The sequence below is a fragment of the Thermobia domestica genome, chromosome 11 (assembly GCF_964235325.1).
Source record: "Thermobia domestica chromosome 11, izTheDome1.hap1.1, whole genome shotgun sequence".
Lineage (NCBI taxonomy): Eukaryota > Metazoa > Arthropoda > Insecta > Zygentoma > Lepismatidae > Thermobia > Thermobia domestica.
In genome coordinates this window covers 35550972-35575565 of record NC_137464.1, presented here as the reverse complement: position 1 = coordinate 35575565, position 24594 = coordinate 35550972, and the positions used below count along the sequence as shown (strand labels likewise).

At 36.4% G+C, this 24594-nt stretch overlaps 1 protein-coding gene across 3 annotated transcripts in view; it reads right to left on the bottom strand.

The window, feature by feature from the left end:
- Positions 1–24594, bottom strand: part of LOC145664037 (uncharacterized) — a 59895-nt gene that overhangs the window by 22945 nt on the left and 12356 nt on the right. The window contains exon 1 of one of the 3 annotated variants that reach the window (XM_081730359.1): positions 17978–18134. The exons of 1 other annotated variant lie outside the window; for it this stretch is intronic. The gene's annotated coding sequence lies outside the window, so the exon portion shown is untranslated. Of the gene's footprint in view, positions 1–1068; positions 1170–17977; positions 18135–24594 lie in introns of those variants that run through there. One more of the 3 variants, XM_081730357.1, reaches the window with a different exon arrangement.

Sequence of the window (24594 nt, the reverse complement as noted above, 5' to 3'; positions counted from 1 at the left end):
TCACAAGAAAATCTTCTGTAATCATTACTGAATTCTAGTATCATCAAGCTTTGGCAGCTTAGGTAACACATCATTTAGGATTTAGGATTTAGATTTCTGTTCTTTCGGCATCGAAGACCATTTAGCCCTTCACGATTTGAGGGATGGCGTTCTTCGGCGAGCACACAATCCGGGGAAAGGGAAGGAAGAAAGGGTTGAAGAAGGAAGGAAGCAGCCTGGGACCTATAAGTTAGGTGCCACCCTGGCATTTGCCTGGTGTGAATAAGGAAAACTATTTGTTCCTCACCCAGGGAAACCTCATTCAGGGTGGCTGGCCTGAAAAAGCATGTTACATTTTTTCGACCGAATGACCCCACCGCACCGAAGGCGAGAGCATTATGGACTACGCTACACGGGGCCACTTAACACATCATTTATTTCATGTGGTGATTCAATCTCAGGTAATGAGAGTTTGTTGTGAACCAGCTACAAAGCCAGAGCTCTAAATACGGATGGACGAAATCCATTTTTAGGGGCTAACTTGAGTTCATCTTACATTTATATTGTATTCATACTAACAAGAAAAATAAACTTTCAGGGAGCTATGAAGGTGGTCGGAGAGGGAAAGGACGCCTTCTGATCACCCCCTAGCTACAGATCTGTTATGGACATAACTGTACCCATTGATTTTTTTTTTTTTTTTTGGAAGTTGCACGTCTCTTTTCCACCCTTTCATCACCCACTTTCGTCTACCGTGTTTTGTTTAAGTGTATGACGTTAAACGAAATATTTAATTCCTTATAACACTGACAGAGTATCGTGAGATACCTTAAGCACGTTAAAGACCTCAAAAGAAGCCATCTTGTGAGATGTTCAAAATCCATAATTAGAAAATTATTTTATCTTAGAAAATTTGGCCGCAAGGTTACGTGGGACGTGGATCTACGACTTGACATGTAATCCAAACCAAATGAACTCCAACTGGAATCAAACCCGAGTTTCAACGACCTGAAGATGAGTACGTAAACCACATAGTTAAGTGGGAACCATGTCTGTACCTTGATACAAAAATAAAATAGTTCTACTCACCACGACACTAGCTCCGTTATGAGCTTCAGTTGTATGAGTAAAGTTGTGATTGTATGAGTGAAGTTGTGATTCATGAATGTATGCAGGTAGATATATCTCGGACGTATATAATCAGAAAGGAGCTTTTTTTTTTTTTTCCTACCATGCTTCTTTAGCTTTTCCTCTGAGGCAGCTCCCGACCTAGGCTAATTCTCCCAGTCACGTGATTCCAGTTATGAAAACGTATTTCTTCACTCTACTCTTACTGAAAGAAACGGTGTCGGGCGGTGAAGAAAAAAAGAACAACGATTATGCTTGAACATTATCGACAAAATTACAGTATCCGATAAACTTATTGCTTCATTTGAGTTTACTCTTCCACAGCGTTTTTTTTTTTTTAACAACCATTTTCAAGGAACTTTTATTCGCCAAAAATGGACACGACAGAAGATTTCGCCATCTCAATCAGCAATTTGTAGGTCCAACTCCATATAATTAACTCGATAGTCTTAACTTTGAAATAACCATGAATTGGAACGTCAATTAGTTGGTTGGAATTTAGCTTAGCGTCTCTTTCAGCAGCGAGGCTAAATGAGACGTGGGCCTACAGCTTAACGTACCATATGAAGACTAGAACCATTTATGAGCTGCAACCGGGAAATGAACTAGGGTCTTTCGCGTATTGGTACCCACACTAACAGTACAACCAAGAGAGAGCTCGTATGTGCCTCGTTGTTCAATAAGATTATGTATATCACAGTTCAGAGAAATTCGAGGATGATAGATACAATCTCCTACTTAAGGGTCTTCACTACAGTGAAATTAAACTACCGCTAATTTTAGAGTTTTTCTGTATTATCTTCAAAACGAACAAAAATAAAAAAAATATTCCAAAAGCAGAAACGTAGTGAACTAGACAATACGATTTTGCATGTGATACCGTTATCACAACTCATCTATCTGCTATCGATTTGCAACTGTAGATAGATTTAGCATTTTTTGCGGGTTCTGTAAATAGCGGCACACCAAAAGCAGATAGGTTAATTGCGGTAAAGGTATCAGATGCAAAATCGTATTGTCTAGTTCACTACGTTTCTACATTTCGAATATTTTTATTTGTTTTCAAGATATTACAGGGAAAAAAACTAAAATTAGCGGTAGTTTAATTTCGCTGTAGTGAAGACCCTTAATAGTGATTTTTCATAACCTATACAGTATATTAATAAATAAATAAATAATCTACTCCTGCACAATATACACTATAAACTGCATCAGATTTGGCAATGAACGACACATATTTTAACACCAGAAAAATTCATTTTCTCATGAGAATTTACTGTCAACCATGACATTTTGTTCAGGTCGATCTGATCTATTGAGTAAATATATCTCTCAACAACATTATAATTAAACAAATATTAAATTTTTCAGTTATCTTAAAATTTTGAGTAGATGTAGGCCCTATGTCATTAATCACATATAGTGTGTTCTGTCATCTTGCTGGTGTTACAATGTGAAAGCTTTATAAGGTTATACGTCCCTATTAGCTTGATTTTAATACGGATGTGGTTATTGTACACGATCAATTTTAGGTTTACCAAAGAGTTTCACTTTTCTCTTTAAACTACGCATGAAAACTCACTTATAACATTTTGTGTGAGCCTCGGTGGATTCCTCGGTGCTCCAAAGAGGATACACTGGCCCATCGGTACACTCAGCGTGCGGGTGCTTCCGCGATCTGCAGGGGCGGATCCAAGGGGGGGGCGATCGGGGCGATCGCCCCCCTCAGCAGAGGAAACTTTCTTATTTTATATATAAATAAAACCTATCCCAAAGTATGGAGCCCTTAAAAGTAGCAGTATGACAACCCACCGCCCCCCCCCCCCAGAAGTCGGTCCTGGATTCGCCCCTGGCGAACTGGAACTGTCTCACGTCTTTCTTAGAACGAATTTGTCGACGACCTCCACACCAGTTCACAGTGTCATGTTTTTTGTTTCCAGATTTTCGTCATTTCCCACAGACTAAACACTAAGCTGTGCTTTTTCTTGTGGTGTGTATATTTGCCTATTTCCATCGCCATGTCAGTGTCTTTGCTGAATGCTCGCACTTACTTGGATTTTTTAAAACATACTCGCCGAAAGCTATTTTCTCCCGAGTTGGACAGGCAGTATTTTAGTCGGTTTTCAGAAGTGGTGTTGCAACAAGCTCGTTCTTTCTCGTAATTATGAAGAAAAAATTTAGATCAGCTACCATTTATGTATGTTTAACTTTTCATTTTTACTTTAATTTTGGCCATCATTGTTGTAAATTTAGGTGTTTATTCTTGTATGTAAGAGCTATTGTATTGTACTAAACCCGGAGTAAGTCTGTTTCTTGTACACCTATTTGTATAAAGACAAGCACATGAATAATAAAATCAGTAAGTGGATCAGTGGTAGAGCGTTCACTTCTGGTGCATGGGGTTCCTCGTTCGAGTCCCAGCTCGCGCCAAGTGAGCTTTATGGTAAACAAACACCGTGTGCATGGGTTTTCTGGGGGGTTCTCCTGTTTTTTCTCACTTTCTTCATTCCACCATGTCATTCATTTTTCATCACCGTCTCCTTTACCCTAGCCGTCAAAAGCGTGGGATGTAAAACTTAATGATTTATAACGTTTTGTTTAGCTCATTGAGATTTATTGATTGGTATAAGCAACAAATAGTAGTATGTGCATATTTGTGGCCATCCGCAGAAATGCCATAGTTATCAGAGAAGAGCCAATGCCGATGTCAATTCTAATGATCACAGTCATGCATTACTTGTAAATTAATTGTAGAAATATCCATTTTTAAATACTGCTGTCCTCTCAAGGACATCAGCTACACGAAATTATCGGAAAAATTTATTGACATGCGAATATCTCTATAACGAAGCCATTCCTTTTTTGGATCAATTCGAGGATGATAGATACAATTAGGGATGCGCTCGAGTCGAGACATGTCTCGAATCTCGACTCGACTCGACTCGAATTCGAGTCGAGACACACTTTGTAAAATTCGAGACGAGTCGAGACAAACGTATTTCTCGACTCGAATATTCGAGTCGAGACACGAGTCGAGTCGAGACGGCTCTTAAAAATCTCGACTCGACTCGAATGTCTCGAAAATCTTTCTATAATTTTTAATATTATTTTGAAGAAAATATTCACTGAGAAACAGCCTTGAAACCAATTCCAGCATTTATTCCTTCAGAAAGGTACAGAACGCATAAAATTAATAGTTAATCTTTAAAGATCAAGATTTAATTTTCAGCTCAATTCAGTTAATTAGAACTAATAGTTAATGTCGTTGTATTTGGTTGTACTGCAAATATAATAATAATAATAATAATAATTGATTATCTAGTTTGTATAAAACTATTATCCGTAGTCTAAATCTAGTTTGTATAAAACTATTGCGATAAAGTGAACTTCATAAATTCTCTGAATGAGCAGTTGGTAGTCTATAGTAATTTAGCATAGTTATAATTATTGTGTTTTCGTTCCCATGAACGCAATAGGGTTACGTAACTTCTGGATTATTCGCTTGCCCAACTATTCTGAGGCTTTAATATGTTGCAGCATATCACGAGCTACGGATAATATATAATGTAACATTTGTTGTACATCACATATTATGATACGAGACTATTTTACATAGTATATCTTACCTAATATAAATAAAATAAAGAGTTTGTTTGTGTGTTTGTCTGTCTGTCTGTGTGCGACGTGGGGACCAGACGAGTGGACCGAGAGTTCCCAAAATTTGGTCACGGGTACCTTAGTCCAGGCCCCAGATCAAGACGAAGCGTTTTTTTAAATTTCGAACCAGAGGGTCTCGGGGGGGACGTTTACTGGGACCAACATGGGGACCAGACAAGTTGACCGCGAGTTACCAAATTTTGGTCACGGATACCTTGGTCCAGGTCCCAGTCTAAGGCGAAGCGTTTTTGTCAAAATTGGAACCAGGGGGTCTCAGGGTGGCGTTTAGCGAGACATGTAGTAAAAGTAATCCAAATTGATCGACATTAGTGTCAAATCCATACTTTTCACGGTCGCTGAGATCAATGGTGACACTTCCATCAGTGATGACTTGCAAATTCAGCTACTACTGTATGCGGGCCGGGTGTCAGCGGGTGAGGAATACCGAGACATGTATAAATAGCCCATATTGATTATACTAGTGTCAAATCCATAGTTTTCGCGGTCACTGAAATGAATGGTGATACTTCCACAGGTGTTGACTTCCAAATACAGCCCCCATGCGAAGAATGGGTATATTAAGCTAGTATTACAATAAATGGACTGCTTGGATGCCAAGAACTAGTGCAGATAAGTACCATTCACTTCTATGAATAGGTATTTTTTTAAAGGATTTTTGTAAACACTAAGTTATAAAACAATGAACTACATACAGTCGTTATGGTTTTGGTTCCCAACATAAAAGAAACATGGATTGTTCATGAGATATTGAACTTCAACTTTCACTCCTGGAAAATTTCAATTTTGGAGTTAGGCCACTTGGCATCAAAGCAGTTCACTGTAAGATAAATACATTCCGCACATTAGTAACATAGTTGTTCAGGGGCCTTCGATTTCCATCCTCTCAAATGAAAGCTGAACGATTGCTTGATACATGCTGACTATATAGGAGAAATAGTGTATTAAGTTTTCGAGCTTTGGTGCGTATCCGTATTTACACTCTGATATAACTTTAAGTTCACACTCAAATCGAGCTAATTGTTTAATGCATTTCGAAAGCTTTTGTTTTTATGCAGTTCATTAAGGAAAATCTATTTCATAATCGTAACATTTATGTACTAAGAAACTATGAACGTAAAGTGGACTCGACCTAGCCCCGTGGCCGCTGTGACTCAGTGGCACAGCTCTCACCCTTGGTGTGTGAGGACTCTGATTCTGTGTGTGTGTGTGTGAACTCCGCGGCTAGTGTACGTGTCTTTGCCGTGGAAGACTCGGGTTCAATTCCCGGCGCGAGCTCATGTAGTTCGGATTCCACGTTAATCAGTAGGTCTACATTTCATATATCCTCGCTGCTGAAAGAGACGGTAAAGTCAAAATCAACTCAACAATATATATGTGTGTGTGCTTATGTGAATTTCCTCGTGGCTGTATGGTTAACACATACGCCTTGATCGCGGGAGACTCTGGTTCGATTTACGGTGGAAGCTCATGAAGTTGTTACCGGTATCCCACGTTAAACTGTAGATCCATGCCTCATATAACCATAGATATAATATATATGCCTTTGATACACTTATTTTCCGACTTGGAAGCCATCGAAAATTTCCGGACACAGAGTCCCGTAGACCGAAAATGAGAAACATGGCTACAGAGTAAAACAGCCATAGAAATTTAAGCTCTTTAGGCTAACTTAATCCTTACATATAATGCAACTAGGTTGGCCAAGTTATAATGGAGGAAATGCTATCATTGCAACACTCTGAGAATAGAAAATGTTCGTCAGGTATTACTATCCCCCCCTCTCCTGCAGAATGAAAACCCTGACTAAAACTCAATATATATATATATATATATATATATATATATATATATATATATATATATATATATATATATATATAAACTATTTTGTGTAATGTAACAAACAGTGGCGGATAGTATTCATGTTTCCTTGCAGAGGTCCTTACGAGGGTTCGCTTCCATCTTCCTCTCCCCAAGAACTAAAATAAATTTAAAAATTGCTATTACTTGTTAATCTTGTACAAAGGACGCAATTAAAGTCCCAGTGTAACACCCCTTCACATTTAGATTTTTCCCCTGGAAGAAAACCAGTTATTATTGTTTCTTGATTTCTCAGTCTCACCTACATAAACATACGAATAGAATTACAGGATAGGACATGTTTAGAGTGCTTGCACATGACATCTAACTATATTTCTCATCAAATGTGTCACAGATGAAAATTTCCGTTTGTACTGCCTCTATTTTCTGGTACATATGTTTCATTTATGTTATGTTGCAAAAAAAAATTCGTTAGGAAACAAGTACAGACTGCGCCTGTGTGCCTGACAAAACGTGAATGTACTGGATAATTATTTCTTCACTTTCTTCCAGAAAAAAAGTAACCCATCTCATGTCGGCTAACAAAAGGAGGTAGCGGACCAAAGATAGCCGTTGTTTACCTAAGGTCGTTACACAGCAGGGGTTTCATTCAGTCAGAGGGAAAAGAAAAAATAATTTAAGGTTTCTACATTTGTTTTGAAGTGCAATATACTTCTTCCTTTTATTTTAAGAACCATTTCCTTCTCATTTGTCTGCATCAGAAAAAAATGCAAAAAAATCACTAGAATGTGCCTATTTACCCAAAGTACGTACTAGATCACTAGTTCAATAGTAAAATCACTAAATCTAGTACGAAATCATAAATGTGGCATCCCTGGGTTGGAGCGAAAGTAATGGTTGGAGTAAAAACTAGTCCGTATTTCTACTGCGTTCTGTTGTTGAATTCACAGAAATGTTCAAAAATAAATTCAAGAAGTAAAACACGATCCTACAAAAGACTGTTTACTTGCTCACTGGTTTTAGTATTGTGAACTGAAACTCAAGTGCGCAGTCATGTTGAATACTTCTGTCCCTTTCTACTTTACAACTTGAGGTGGGATGAGGGTCAAGATAGATCTAGTGATATACCGCTAAAGGAAGTGCTTCAGTACAGAGTCGGAAGCGGTATGTATTGTTTATACTACTTACAACGTTACCCCCCACATAAAATATAAATTCACCCTTTCTCCCTTCTCTTTTTCGAATACAATGAACCGACTCTTTTGCTGAAGAAAGATGCTAAAAGAAAATTGAAACATCTGTGTCTAAACTTTCTTTGAAGCGCAGTCTTTTGTATTTGTAAGGTTTTGCGAATGTTTTCGAGATAGTCAAATCTTTTACCATGGACTCCTCCTGCGAACTGACCGTGAGTAAACACCCGATCTCGCTGTGCTCAATTTCTCTCGCACACGTGAAATGGGTTTGTTGTTTCCAAAACAAATAGGAAGTTACCTTGTGCTTTTGCATTTCTGCACGCACACAGGTACCATTGTTGTTTTAATGATCAGAAGAAATATCAAAACCATCTGATATATATATGATACAAATCAGCTAACAGAGGGAGGCAAATATTATAGTATACCAAGTTTTCCGCGTGGTACCATTATGGAGAATAAATATTTGATAAAGTCACGTAGATGCGCTTAAACCTATTCCATCTGTCCTTATAATTTTTCTGGTCTCATCAATTTCTCAGGAGAATACGTACAACATATGTCCAAATTCCATATATCCTCTTTTTAAACTAATGAGTAAACTCATTAAGAACACCAACTGATATCAATAAACAGGAAAGAAAACAATACTTTATACTTCTATCATTCGGTACACATCTCTATGAAACACAGCTTGTTTCTTTTCGAAATAGCCCCTTCGTGTCACAGCTGTGGTTAGTTTTGTTTTGTGTTAAGATTAAAGAGAGAAATGCAACATTTGCTTCGCGGTGAAGTTATATATATTATTAAGATGAGCGGTGATGAGCTAGGTTTAACAAAGAGTGCCTTTCGGATGCACAATTTAACGGATAGTTGAAGTCCGCGTTGAGAATCGAACCAAAGCTATGTAAGACATGTTAATATTGAGCACTTTTGTGGTAAAAGTGAACTTCAGAAACACACAAAAGACTTGAAACATCAAGCTAATGTAAAGCAATTGAAAAATAGCCTACCTATCGCTGCATCTTTTCTGTGGCTAGGAACATGCAGTGTGTAGCAACAAGAATCGTGTTAAGGACTTTTTTTTCGAACATAACATTCCCTTCCACACCATAAAAGACAATATAATGTTTGTTAAAAGAAAGTGCACATAATATTTTTAAATTTTGTTTGTGATCCTATCATGCATAATTATAAATAATGCCTTTCATACTACGAGAATGAGTTCAACTATACGTCATGGCCCCTCTAAAGCGGGGCCGCGGTGGCTCAGTGGTAGATCGTTCACCTCTGGTGCTTGGGGACCCTGGTTCGATCCTAGCTCGCACCAAGTGAACTTTGTGGTGGACAAACACCGTGTGCGTGGGTTTCCTCGGGGTTCTTCCGTTCCTCCCACTTTCTTCATTCCACGATTTCACTAATTTCTCATCATCACCCCTCTCCTTTAGCCTAACCGGCATAATCGTGGGACGTAAAACTCAAAGATTTCACTTCATTTTTTCCCTCGAAAGCGATATGTTTCAAAATTATTTATTGTTAGATATTGTAAATTTACGGTATCTATTTTAGCGGACGAGAAATTTTTGCATCTAATCGGATAATTTCATGTCTTCTAACAGGAATTCGCAGTTACGGAATTTGCATCACTGTCTTTTGAAAGGATGCCTTAAAAAAATATTACTAGAAAATAACTGAAAACACAAAATGGATTTGATAGCCAAATTCATGTCATCTTGGTGCGTCATCATTTTTCTTTAAATATTTGTATTTAGTATTAGATTAGAGTTTAGTGTCCCTTTCAGCATCAAGGCTATATGAGACGTGAACTTACAAATTAACGTGGGTTCAGAACCACAGGAGTTCCCATCGGAAATCGAACCTAGGTCTCCCGCACCAAAGACGCGTACGCTAATCATATGGACAAGGGTGTTCGATATTTAGTAATGTGTACATAAAGTTGTGAAATTGCGCTTGTATAATGGAATGCAATTCCTTCTACTGACATAAACCTTCACAATACTTAGCTGGACAAAGTATCTTTAAAAAGAAAATGTTACTCTTTATGTTTCAGTTCCTGGTTCGACTGAAGGATGGAACAAATTGCAATGAGCGTTTTTGGATCCTACTTTGTGTAGTTGATTCATCATAAACTTGGTATTTGATACGGATATGAACTATTACACTTATTTGGTGTTTATTTCTAAATAATAAGTCCTAATACAACTTCATAAAGTTGTAATTCTTCTTTAGTTTGTATCACTTTACACAATGACAAATCCAAAAGGTATCGGTGCAGTACCAGTTTTTCACGTTTTTCAAAATGTTCCAAAACCCAAAGAATAATCTTTAATTTCTGATATTTTAGTCGTCACAAATTACAATTTTATAATGTAGTCAATGTTTATAATTACTGGGCAGTTGGGCGTTTAAACTAATGACATCATAATAAAGTCAAAACCATAATTTTGAGTTGAATTGATTCTGAGTTTAACGTCCCGTTCAGCAGCTAGGCTATGTGAGACGTGGACCTACTGATTAACGTGGAATCCGAACCATATGAACTCCCACCGGGAATCAAGCCCAGGTTTCCCACGCCAAAGGCAAGTATGCTAACCGTTAGCCACGAAGGAGCTCCACCATAATTTTAGTGGGCGATAAGAAATATCTCGCCAGTGCTTTTACAATAAATACAATTTTATAAGTATTAAAGAATAGTGGTAAGAGATTTTATAATAGCTCTTTTATTTATGAGATATGAGTATTTTGAAAAAAAAAAAAAACAACAACAACAACAACTAAAGAATAGGTTGGCGGAACCACAAAAGACTCGTAAAATAAACTTTCTTATAAATACATACGCACCTTACTCACCTTTTATAATTGCTATGCTTACGTTCTCCATAAAAACAGAAATTCTCTTTTAGTGATACTTTACACAAGATCATGAAGTGGGTTTAAATTTAATTAAAGGCAAAATACAATACAATAATCCACAAATTTTGCCTCAAGTGAGTTTAAAGATTTCTAAACACTAGTGCGAAACCGGGCTCTGCCGTTGCGATCGATTTACAGGTCTTGAGACGAAAGTAAGAAGGGTCTCACGCACACAGTAAGTAAAAACAATTAATATGCCTGTAACTTTCCCCCAAATGGGTGTATCTTAAAACTAACCTCACCATTATTTTTCTAATTAAATTCTAGCCCGAAATTATGTATCATATTACCCTATTCCCATTTTTAAAACTTGACCTTAATTCAAAATTTCGGATTTCAAGATGGCTGCCATCAAGGTCATATCTACCATACGACTTCCCCCCAGGACTTATATGTATCAACATGGTTTTTCTTCACTTTTCTTCATTAACGCTCCGTTTACAAAGGGTAGTAAGGGACTTCTGTAGTAATCTCTAATAACCACATCACAACTCTTAAAAGTTATTTAAAAAAAAAAAAAATAGAAAACATGCACCATGGCAAAAATTTGTCATCACAAGTAATGATGCATACATGCCTTCTATCAGCAAAAAAAGTTTCATTGAAACTGGAGCCGGACATTTGAGTGATGTCCCTTGTGGGATGTGATTGAACGTCACGTCAGAACACATCGCCCCCCTTCCCGGAATTTACGGGAATTAGGTGAGCTGAGTGAGCACATGTGGTGCCAGCTCTCTCCAGCGACCTATCAAGTATCATTGCGTGTATGCCAAGACGTGTCGCCGTTTTTATCCATGCCAAAAGTCGACATACTGACAATTAGGTAGGTAGTCATGATGGTCTGGCTGATGTGTGCGTATATTTTAACTCGTACATTTTGTCTCGACTCGAATTTCGAGACGTCTCGACTCGAATTCGAGTCGAGTCGAGACAGAGACTGTCGAGTCGAGACACGAGTCGAGACAGAAACATATTTTCGAGTCGAGACACGAGTCGAGACAACATTTTCTCGAGTCGAGTCGAGACAGGCTTAAATCTCAACTCGACTCGACTCGAACGCATCCCTAGATACAATCTGATACGTAGTGGCTCTGCATAGCTACGTTAAGTAAATGGACTAGAAATTGTCTTAAGGTAGGATATTGAGATACAAGAGAAGGCATAAGATCCAAATGTGGGGTAAAACATCCCTACCCTTAAACCAACGTTTCTCAACCTGTGGTTCTCGAGATATTACCTTCTGATACTCTTAATTTAAACATTAGTTTCAAAGAGAGAGAGAGAGACAGAGAAGTGACAGAAAAAAGAAGATTCAAATGAATTGCGTACTACACGCTATGTTTGAGAATCTGAAACATTTATATATTATGCAAATAGATTATAAAATTTAATAATAATATTGTTATGTAGATTTATTATAATAAAATATTCTTCATAGCCTTGTAGTATTTTTTAAATATCTTTTCTTCTATTAACACCAATATAAAATTAAGGAAGTTTATATAAGTACTGTATATTGGTATTAACGTAGGCCCTATACTCAAAACATTAAAAAAGAAAGAAGATATATTTGCTACATAAAAAATACGTGGCCTGTAGAACGTTCTGAAGAATAAGTTACCACAATTAAAAAAGAAAAAGGAAAAAAGAAACTCTGCCTCAAAGAAATGTTTAATGGATATCCTTAAAGTGGGTACTCATACAGGAAAATATGACGAATCAGCTTAGAAACAAATTCTTTCTTTTTTTTAAAGATTCCAGAAAAAAACTACAACCTTGTGCAGGTCATATTTAACAGTCTTATCGCCCCTTCAATATTAATAAATACCGATGCAGAAAATTTGAGACAGCGAAGTGGATAATTAATATTTAAATGGAAGTTGAAAAAAATAAAATATAAACAATAAAGTATAAACACCCAGCGTCAATTATCCGCTTCGCTGGGTTAAAAAAAAAAATAGTAATATGATTCCGTTAGTCAGTCATTACTGAAGCGCTCTCTGATAGACGATGTGTTTTGTCTTGCATTCTTCAACTAGAGCATATAAATTTTCGGTATTTTCAACTCGAGGCATTGCCACGTAAAGTTAGGTTCTCTCCCAAGTTGCGGGGCTGAATTTGGATTTAAACGACATGGGAAGAGTCACTGTTCATCTCAGCGACCCCGAAAACTATGGATTCGACACTAATATCGGTCATATATATATCCATATTCTCCCCTAAGTTACTGTCAAAGTGAAATGATTAAAAAAAAAAAAAAAAAAAAAAAAAAAAAACATTCCAGGCCCGAACCACGTCTGCTGAAAATTTGAGCGAGATCGGTCGGGTGGTTCAAAAGTTATTAAATCACAAACATAGTGACTTTCCATTTTTTATATTATTAACAATAAATAAAATAATATAAAACTTTCAGTTTCAGTTAGTAAAATTGTGGTTGATTTGATTACTCACCAATGTACGGTCATTATTAAAGAGAAGTACATAAAAGAACTGAACCTATAAAATTTGTCACTCCACGCCATGGAGCTGTTTGTTCATGTGTAAATACGGCGCTGCCTTAGCGATTTATTTTTCTGAATAGAAATATTAAATTTACTGCATAGTTATCACTAAAGTGAACTTTAAAGCAAATCTTTCAAAAACAAACAGAAAAAAAAGTAAATATGTGCATTGAGTCCGTCAGTTTTGCGAACTCATTGCAGGGACACTGCAGCGTTATATGTGCATCGTCAAGAGGATTTGCAAACATCATTTTCATTTATCTCTTGAGTTTTATATACAGGTCAAGAACGAGAAAGCTAGTTTCATCATCATCATTCAAAATCATTCCTCTAATACAAACTTATTTAGCTCTAATCCTTCAACCTATAACAAGACTTAAGGATGGTGTTTCCTCTAAGTTTAATTACCAGATCCAGAGATAGTGAGAGAATTAGCCACGACTTCATTTAATAACAAAAATATTCAGAAAAATGTGAATGTTTTCAAGTTTACATTATAATGAGTATATTGAACATAACGAATATATTAAAAAAATTCCGGGGAAATTTGTTTAAGTAGTCTGCTTATGGTAGTTTTTATTATTTTAAAAAAAATCCATTTCCTTAACGATGGTAAGCGGAATCAGTAACCTAGTATGGTGTTCATTTGAAAAGGTACTAGAGACCTGGAAATTAAGTAGCTGCAAAAGGAATGCTACCACTTATACGAAAACGAAGTTCTTATTATTCACTTACACACGTCAATTATATTTCTTTTAATGTAAAACACTTTGTTCATTCTTCCAGTATAAACTGGTATCAATGGAGGATTTCAGATACATCCATTGATATCAGTTTATACTAAAAAAATAACAATCAACAATAAACTATTTTAAAAACAGTAAAGAGGATCACGTTACAATTACATTATGGAATACGGATAGCCACCGTTAATGCTACCGTTACCTGTGAAGATGGTAACGGATTTATTCTAGTAACGTACTGGGCCAAGACAATCTCTGTAATTATCTATTGAAAAATAACAGAGTTCAAAAATTTGCTTTCTTTCAAGAAGTATCGTGTAAGATAACGAATGGCGTTACCCGTTAAGATGTTAACGGATTGGTTCCATTAACGAACAGCGTTATCCGTCAAGATAGTAACAGATTGATTCCATTAACGAACGGACGGCCTTACCCGTCAAGATCTTAACAGATTGATTCCATTAAAGAACGACCTTGCTTGTCAAGATATTAATAGATATATTCAATTAACGACAGCATTACCCGTCAAGATATTAACAGATTGATTTCATTAACGAATTTGGGTATGATAATCGTTCTAGCTGTCTATTGCAAATTTCAAAATTCAAAAAATGCATTTCTTTGAAGACATATCGTGTACTAATATTATAATCTTATAAGACCCAGTAGCGTGGTCCAAACGGCAACAGGAAAGAACATCAGCCTAATAGAAAAGGAAGTGGAAGGAAATTGGTAATGCCTATGTTTAAAGATACTACCTCGGCATTTCCCCTTGTATAATTAAGGAAAAACATCAGTCAAAATGTTCGGCCTCCAAATTCGAATCTATGGCCTTCCTATTGCAAAACAACCAAGAATGCCCGTTCTGTAGAAATTACATCATAAATCAAGAAACTATTTTTTACTGGCTGGCATAGTCGAGCGGTCTCTCTACGGTATTAGACTAGGCTGACAATCTCAAGCCTGCGTATGTTGCAGGTTCGAATCCCACTCAAGGTGTGAGTATAAGTGCATTGTCCTTTCACTATTCATTATCGTCCTCATCCTCTCCTCAAATGTCTGAAAATCAGAAATGTGCAACATAAAACTTCAAAAATAAATGAAGAAATAAAAGAAACTCCACTTACGATGTAGTTTTTCGATGGTTTTATAAGGTCAAAGCATTTATTTATATCATAGCCCTTAGTTTAGCTTCGGATAGTTACTGTAGCTGTGGTGAATTATCTAAGTTAGCAGACACTTTCTGTTTTACAGAAAATAAGTTTTACAGTAATAATAGACGAGGCTACATGGTTCGTGCAGAGGGCACAGTGGCTCACTAGTAGAGGCCTTACCTCTGGTGTGTGGAGTTCTTGGTTCGATCTCCGACCAAGTAAGATTGTTGTGAATAATATTGTGTCCGTGGGTTTTCTCGGAGTACTCCCGTTTTCTTCCATGTTCTCATTCCACCAATTCTTCCATCATCATTCACTTGCTTTAATCATCGTCTTGCTTAACCTGAAAGGCATAATCATGGGAGGTTACACTGAAAAATTTCATTTCATTTTCATTTCATTTTATGGTTTGTGCAAAAAGAACAAAAATGAGATAGTCAAACTAGGGAGGTGACCATTTTAATAGGTTTCTTCCTATGTACACTCATGTCCAAAATTATTGTCGCATGTCTATAAATATGTTATTGTAGGAATATAAGTTGATAATGAATTCACCCGGTATTTCTTATAATGTTAGTATGTGTATAATCGGCAAAGACATGTATGTGGCAATCTTGGCATAAGAGCAGTAAATAAGAACAATAAAACGAAAACAAAACTTTCTTGTCCATTTAGCAACATTTTGTTTTACTCATTCTAATTTTCGTATTTATAATTCTTTTCCTATGAAATTTACCACAAATATACATTTTCCGATTATACACACAGTATCAGTATTAAAAGTATCCTGCAAAATCGTTATCAAATTATATTTTTACAAGAAGACAGTTATAGATATGCGACAATCATTTTGGACATGAGTGTATAAGCAGAATGATCTGTAGTTTAGCAGAATGATCTGTAATATATATAGTGTATGTGTATGTGTGTGTGCTTTTCTCGATTTACACAGAATATACTTGCAACTCTTGACAGTTGATTCTGACTAAAATTAAGAACGTACATGAACCAGAAACACTTTGTAACATACGTGATAATACATTAAGATCATGTGCCATTTGAAATCGTGTTAAGTAACGCTTTTATACATTTTTAGTGGATACTTCTTTATGAGCAATTTATTTGACTGAATAATGCACTTACGGGACACATTCACTATTTCCTGGTTTTATTCATTTCATTAGAAACAATCCTAGAAGATCCATTTATACAACATCATGTCTCATATGATCGTGTCAAATTGTACTGTTATAGTAATTGAATTTGTCAATTCGAATCGCTAAATTTAGAGATTAAGATACAAGACGATTTTTATTAGACACGTAAGAATATTTTTCCTTTTTTGAGCGAGATTCGTAATGGAACTGCTGAGAGGAATCGTAATTCATTTACACGGTTTGTATGAAGTCTGGAACCAATCAGTCAACACATTTTTATTACTTATTTACTTCTGACAACGTAAGAGAAACGATGTAAATGTAACTGAAAATACCAGAGCTCTTATCTTAGTAATCAAGAAGCTTTCTTACGTATTATTTTGTGTATACGTGTAGTATACGGTACTTTTCAATGATACCAATCCAAAGGTGCAAAACTCTAAATTTGCCCAGGTGATACAATGATTGTTTATTCATTTATTTACTTTTGAGTTTAAAGTTCCATGTTTATGTACCGAGGCTAAGGAAGACGGTTATGACGATTGTGAATGAAATGGTGGAATGCAGAAAGTGGGAAAGTGAAGTGAAATTAAATGTATTTAAGTTTTACGTCCCACGTTATGCCGGTTAGGCTAAAGGAGATGATGATGATAAATGAAAGAAATGGAGGAATGAAGAAAGTGAGACAAAACGGGAGAACCCTGAGAAAACCCGCGCACACGGTGTTTGTCCATCACAAAGCTCTCTTGGCGCGAGCTGGGATCGAACCAAGAATCCCATGCACCAGAGGTGAACGCTCTACCACTGAGCCACCGCGACCCAAAGTGGGGAAGTCTTTGTCCTTCATGCACACAGGGTTTGTCCACAACAAAACCCACTTAACGCAAACTGAGATCGAACCAGGGACTCTACACCCGAGAAGTGAGCGCTCTACCTTTGAGTGACCGCGGCTTTTGCCTTAACGATTGTTTATGACTGCTATGTAACTTATAACAGGTTTAAGAAAAATGTTTGTTTACCGCTATCCAAACGAAGTCCCGTCGATAGATTCTATTTTCTACCAATCAGAATAATTGTCATTATTCATTTCTTGTTAAAGAAAAAAATCCTGACCTCAACCATAAGACTCTGATGAACAATTTCGAAATCTGCAATGTATCATATGAAAATCCGGGATCTCGATGATCTCCTGGAGAGGATAAACATTGCATTAGCCACTCTGAATATTCACACATTCAAAGCAATTTAAAGAAACACTCTTACAGAAACAAACAAAGGTTTTTTTTTTTTATTTTTTACTACGGGCTAAGGGAAGAAAGCTCAATACAGCTTCCGAAAGCTGTATGCAATAATTAGTGCAATAATTAAACAAGCTTTCTTCCTTATGTTGAGGTGATAAAATTTAAAAATCTACTGATGTGACTTCCCTCTAGGATCGCCACTGGAAATATGAGGGAACGTTTGAGGAACGGTGTGTTGAGGGTAAAGGCGAACATGTTATCATATGTTATTCATTCATTGTTCACTGATTCTAGATTTTATGTCGGCCTGTGTAAGTTAATGCATTTAACATTAAAAAAAGTACCATTTGACCAAACCTCTAAACATTTACCGTATGTGAATGTTTGTTTTTATCACTACTCCTATGTGACAATAATAATGCGTATAGTGAAATGACATCGTACTCACGTAATTAATAATATAGCCTGGCTTGTGTTGCGTTTCCTTCCTCCACAATACTGGAGTACGAATGAATCTGTTAGTGGCAGAAGATTTCACCATGACTCATTGATGAATCTGTACTGATGAATTCTTTGCACCTTCTCGGAAACAGCCAAGAACTCGGAACTAAAATAAGGTTAATAAAAGTAACGAGTCTGTGATTAATTGTAAGATCTCTCTTGCTACCTCTCTGCTTTATTTGTGGGCAGCGGGAAACGGATTCTCTTCATTCATTGATGAAGAAATGATTTGAGTCATGCTTGGTTTGTCGACCGAAGCAGAGAATTAAAGAAGGTAGGTACTACGATACAAAGGGAGCTATTGCATCCGGTGGTTAACCGATCTGGAATCAAGGACTTTCACCAGAAGTCTCTTCCATTTTTTTTATAGATTTTATGCTCATTTTTTAAATACAATGAGAAATCTTGCTTTTTTGGTGAAGTACTACATTTTGCTTGGTATCTTTCTAGAAATGCAAATGATCTTGACTTCTAGAGCGGATATTCGCACCTTTTGAAGCCTGGGAACATCTGGTGGACTGTATAGTTGGCAAATACCATCGAACACATTACAGTAATCTTACTTTAAACTGAAAATATCGTCCTTTATTTCCTAACCCTCTGACAGAGAACGTAAATACAAAATAAACAGTCATGAATTGTCTCGAGACAATAATGCAAGATGATAAGTGGGTCCTGTACGAAGCTCTACGGCGCTGTCATCATTGGTTAGCATCCCATGAACCGGTTCAAAAACAGCCAAAACCAGCACTGCATTGAAAGAAGGTCTTCCTGTGTGTTTGGTGGAGTGCTCGTGGCATTGTGCATCGGGAACTGCTAATAGCTTGTCAGAGCATCAATGCAACTATGTACTGTGAGCAGTTGGTTTGTATTCAAGAACAACTCAAAACTCTAGAGCTAGCACATCTGAATCGCAAAGGGGTCCTCCTGTTACAAGACAACGCTATACCCCACGTGGCTAGAATGACCCGGGACACCATTCTATGCCTTTTATGGGAAACACTACTGCATCTGCCATACTCCTCGGACATTGCACCATCCGATTACCACATACTCTACCACGATGAAATCCATGGCCTTCCAGAGCGTTGGCAGAAGGTCGTCGATGCTGGTGGGACTACTTTTGATCTTCCAGGTACGTCTTAGGTGACATCAATGTTCGAAGGTTGTGGGTGAAAAAGCGACAGAACTTTCTTGGTTACCTTTATAATAACAAAGCTCCACCTCCTTTGGAGACAAGGGAACGCTCGAACCAAAATTATAACATCTTTCCCAGTTAGTAATTGAGGTATGAAAAATTTCAAAATTTTGTAAACTGTAGGTAGCTCTTGGATTATTTACTTCTATTTTTCCTTAAAGAGACAGAACCTCATTTACAGTACGTTTTTATCTTTGTAAATAGCTTGCGGAACTTTTAAATGTTGATGAGAACACAAGCAAGCATTGGATTTTTTATTTTATTTTTTAATTTTTGTAACAGATTGAACTAGATCTATTGAATTACTAAAGATTCTGACAAATTTTCACATTCTTTTTATGAAACATGTTTCTATTTTGCATTTTTGCTGCTGTAGGTCCTTAAATCTATTGTTAAAATACTTGAGTTTGTGGAAGTTTAATAGAATATTATATTTCAAAATATTTCATGGAAAAATAAAAAAATACGTTATTTCTATTATCAAAAAGTCTGTGTGATATTTCAGTTTGCTCGTACCAATCTGCCCCAAGCCAGTACCAATCTGCTCCCACATGGGGAAGTTTGGTACAGATCTCAGACCTTTCGTAAAATATAATTTACTTCAGGTAGGACATTAGTAGATACAATATTGTACATTGTAAATGTAGTTAAAGAATAACAGTTTAAGTAAGAAAAAATCATGTTTCTCAAGCAGACGATATGTTCTAAAATCTCGGGTAAGTAAGAATCGTACCAATGTCACCCCTCTGCCCTACTAAACTTTTGTAAAAGTTTCAAATTTCTTTTTAAAAAAATACTAAAAACTGTACTATCCATTTAAAATTATATTGGTTTATAAAAAAAGAACTTCAAAGTATAGAATAAAAAATAAATCATAAAACAATCACAGTTCAAAAGCATTTTATAAGACAATAAACAAACAAACAATCAAAAAAATCTTTAGTGTCAACTACTGGTGCCTTTACCTTATAATCGGCAAAGTCATGTATGTGACAAATATCATGTCAAAAGAGCAGCAAATAAGAACAATAAAACGAAAATAAAATTTTCTTGTCCATTTAGCAACGTTTTGTTTTACTCATTCTAATTTTCGTATTCATAATTCTTTTCCTATGAAATTTACCACAAATATACATTTCCCGATTATACACATAGTATCTGTATTAAAAGTATCCTGCAAAATCATTATCAAATTATATTCTTACAAGAAGACAGTTGTAGATATGCGACAATCATTTTGGACATGAGTGTATCTTTTTCTTTTTGTTATACGGTAATAGTGAGGATTTTTCCTTATCATATTAAGAAATTATTACTATGCTAGATGTCCGTGAACCTGGCCCCATCCACATCGGCACTAATTTTAAAACATATGCCAAAAATTAGTGCCCAATTAGTGCTGACGACCTGTAATGTTAAAAAAAATTGTGCCGTTACACAGACTTCAAAAAACAAAAAAGATTCTGGGTGGGGCTAGGTTCACGCTAGCCCCACCCACTCAACCGATCGAGATGAAACCTATATCCAAACTTAGGGTTAAATTAGTGCTGACGATACCGCATAGAAAGAAAATTAGTGCTATGTATATTATGATAAAAATGAGGATCGATTGTTTTCTTTGATGATGCCGCCATATTAGATTTTCGAATATATTTGGCCTACTGATAATGGCACTAATTTTCTTTTTATGCGGTATCGACAACACTAATTTAGCACTAGCTTTGTGTGTAGGTTTGATCTCAATCGGTTGAGTAAGTGGGGCTAGCGTGAACTTAGCCCCACCCACATATTCTTGGTTTTTTGACGTTTGTGTAACAGCACTAATTTTTTTAACATTATAGGTCGTCAGCACTAATTAGGCACTAACTTTTGTCATATGTTTTAAAATTAGTGCCGCTGTGGGTGGGGCCAGGTTCACGTGAAGACAGCCCCACCCACTTTTAATAATGGAACACTAATTTTGTAAACTATGCCAAAAATTAGTGCTAAATTAGTGCTGACAATACTGCATAGAAAGAAGATTAGTGCTATATATCTTATAAAAATGAGGGATCTTTTGTTTTCTTTGATGATGCCGCCATTGAACATTTTCAAATATATTTTGGCCTTCTGATAATAGCACTAATTTTCCTTTTATGCGGTATCGACAGCACTAATTTAACCCTAAGTTTGGATATATGTTTCATCTCGATCGGTTGAGTGGGTGGGGCTAGCGTGAACCTAGCTCCACCCAGAATCTTTTTTGTTTTTTGAAGTCTGTGTAACGGCACAATTTTTTTTAACATTACAGGTCGTCAGCACTAATTGGGCACTAATTTTTGGCATATGTTTTAAAATTAGTTCCGATGTGGGTGGGTCCAGGTTCACGGACATCTATGCTAGTGCTGTAGCTCAAAATTTACGTTTCAGCCAAGCTTCAAACAAATTGAGATTCAACTTAATGTTAAGCATTGCTTCCTTTCTTCATCAGTGTTAAGTACTGCTTCATCTAATCTATAGCTATATTTTGATCTGCATGAGCAATTACAATATTTCATAACTGTTATGCAATACGCTTTTAATGATTGTAATACCGCATTAAGGACAATAATAAGTATTTGCCTTCTACTAGCCATGAGCTATTATACTATATATAACCATTCCTTGACCTCGGAAACAGCTTCAAAATTATTGTCATTTTTATTTTTTTCATTCAGCTTTCTTTTTTTCTCTCTCCTGTGCAATTTCTTAGTGGAAAAGGTCATGGCAACAAAAATGTTTATTATACCTTAATGCATAAGTTTACAATTTTTTTTTTCTGGGTCTTCCTTTCTATATCCTGCAAAGTCTATACCCGGCTCGTGATTGAGAACAGGAGTGGACGAACTGCATTCTATATTACTTCTCACTAGGGCTGTGTGATATCCGGTTTTGGATATCGAAAAATCTATATCGACAAAATATCGAAACGATTGGTATAATGAAATATCGAAAACTATCGAAACTTGATCGATATATTGAAATATCGAAAATTATCGAAGTTATTACAATATTTCGGTACTGAAAATATAGATGCAAAAGTAAGTTCATCTTTTGAGAAGTCTAAATACGAAATAGTAAAATAGGGAAAGGAAAAGAAAGAGGGAGGGAGATGTTTTTCTTAGAGATGGCCGGAACCGGTTTTCGGCTCTGAACTTATTCGGTTCCGGAACCGGATTTTCGAATCCAGGTCTAGAACCAGTTCCTAAGATCCGGTTCCGGAACTAGGTTTTCGGATCAAGATCTGGAACCGGTTCCTAAGATCCGGTTCTGGAAGCGGGTTTTCGAATCCAGGTCTGGAACCGGTTCTAAGAAAGGGTCTCCAAGAACCGGTTTCTCGCGGAACCGGAACTTTGTGGCCATCCCTGGTTTTTCTCTCTCTTTTGTGTAGAGAAAAAAAATACACATAAGTAGGGTCTCCAAGGCTTATCTTGAAGTTTGCAACTACGACTCAAGCAAAGAGTACGTGCTTTATGTGTATTTTTTTCTTGAAAATGTGCACTAAGACATGCTAGAGTAATAAGAAAAATATTTGTTCATTGTAAGAAACAAATATTTTAAATATAAACTAGCACAAATGGATGAAATATGCTATTAGCTTTTGTCGACGACACCACACGTCACATGAAACAGTAGGAAAGTGTTGTGCCCATTCATGTCCAAATTGCTAACGCTCTTTCTCTGTGTGATTGCGAGTTCGATATCTGCTAGGGATAAATTAAATCAAGTGTGGTTCGGATCCCAGTTTAACTAGTAGGTCTCATATTTTTAGCCTTATGGTGTTCTACTCCAATCAATAAATGAACAAAATCGAAGTACAGTAGAACTCTTTTAATCCGTCAGCTTTGGGACTGGGGTATGATCGGAACGCAAAAAAGGTCGGATTATCAGAAAATACTACGGATTTACAGAACACAGAAGAACACTGTCATAAGACCAACGAACAGTAAACCTAAAAATTGCACTGTACAGTACAGAAAACACGCCCAATGAAAGAAACGATACCAGAGATGGCGGAGCACTAAAGCGGACAAGCGGTAAACGGCAAATAACAACAATGCCGCGACGGCAGTCAACGACAATTGTAATCATATGGTTCAGCTTATTGAATAATAATGAAGAAAATTTTAACTTTTTAAGTGAACCTCGTATAAAAGCACTCTTAAGAATTTTTCTCTCAACAAACAAAGAAATATGCATATATGTGTGTCTGTCGCATCTGCGACGGAAATCTTGATAAACCCTCTTGTCTCTCCAAATAAGGTGCTAAAATTCAGCACAGAGAGCAAACTTCGTCTCCAAAAATTCCTGCCTATGGGTTGTCATAGTTATTTTTAGCTCTGACATCAACAGTTTGTATCGTAAACCTCTCTGTTGCGTAGAAACGTGAGTAGACGGAAAGAAAAACTAAATCAGTCTGACTAATGCAACTAACATGACAACAACGTGTAACCACACAGTGTCGAAAAATAGTTTTATTTTAACTAGTGCAGCGTAGTATTCTAAATAAGAAAATGTAAAGCAACGCAGTCCAAAGCCTTCGGACAACTCTCAAAAGTTAAATCTAAAGGAGTAGCAGCGCAATAAAAAAATTTCAAGACCACCCGAAAGAAAATAGAATGATAGCAAGAAAATTCGTTCCTCCAACTTCAAGTGCATATCCCTGGAACCTCCAGAAATTATATAGGGACCAGGCATGAAATTTCGTGTCTTGGATATACTGTAGCTAGACATGAGCTCAGTGATATTTTTAAAAAGTTATCAAACATCTACTATCTTTATTAATGCTTCTTATTTGTACCCGCAGATAGATTTTAATGAATGTTCTATAGAAAAGAGCTGTAAATGCTGAATAATATTACACATAACTAGTTTGCTGGAATTTTATGAAGGGTTAAGGCTATGTGCAACACTCGGAATGCTATGGGATTTCCCTATAATAACAATAACATGGCAAATTTCTTTCCAAAGTATTACGAAAACTATTTATTTTATACATTTCGAAATTCGTCCAAATCTATATATATAAAAGAGAACGTACAAAATCCTTTGTCCGCTCATCACGCTAATACGGCTGAACCAATTTCTTTCATTTTTGGGGGGTTATTAGGATTTGGACCCTAGATGTTTTTTATCATATCACTTTAATTTTTAATTACCAGTGTCTTGAGATAATTGACCATTCAAGTGTCCATAACGTACAAATCCTTTGTTATTAGTTCATCATAGGTAAAAATAAACGTATTTATATGCAACCCGCATGACCGTGTCACTCGGCGGGTTAACATAAATGACAGGCGATATACAGCGGAAAATAGCTTGAATCTTCTGTTTAAAATTTTTAAATT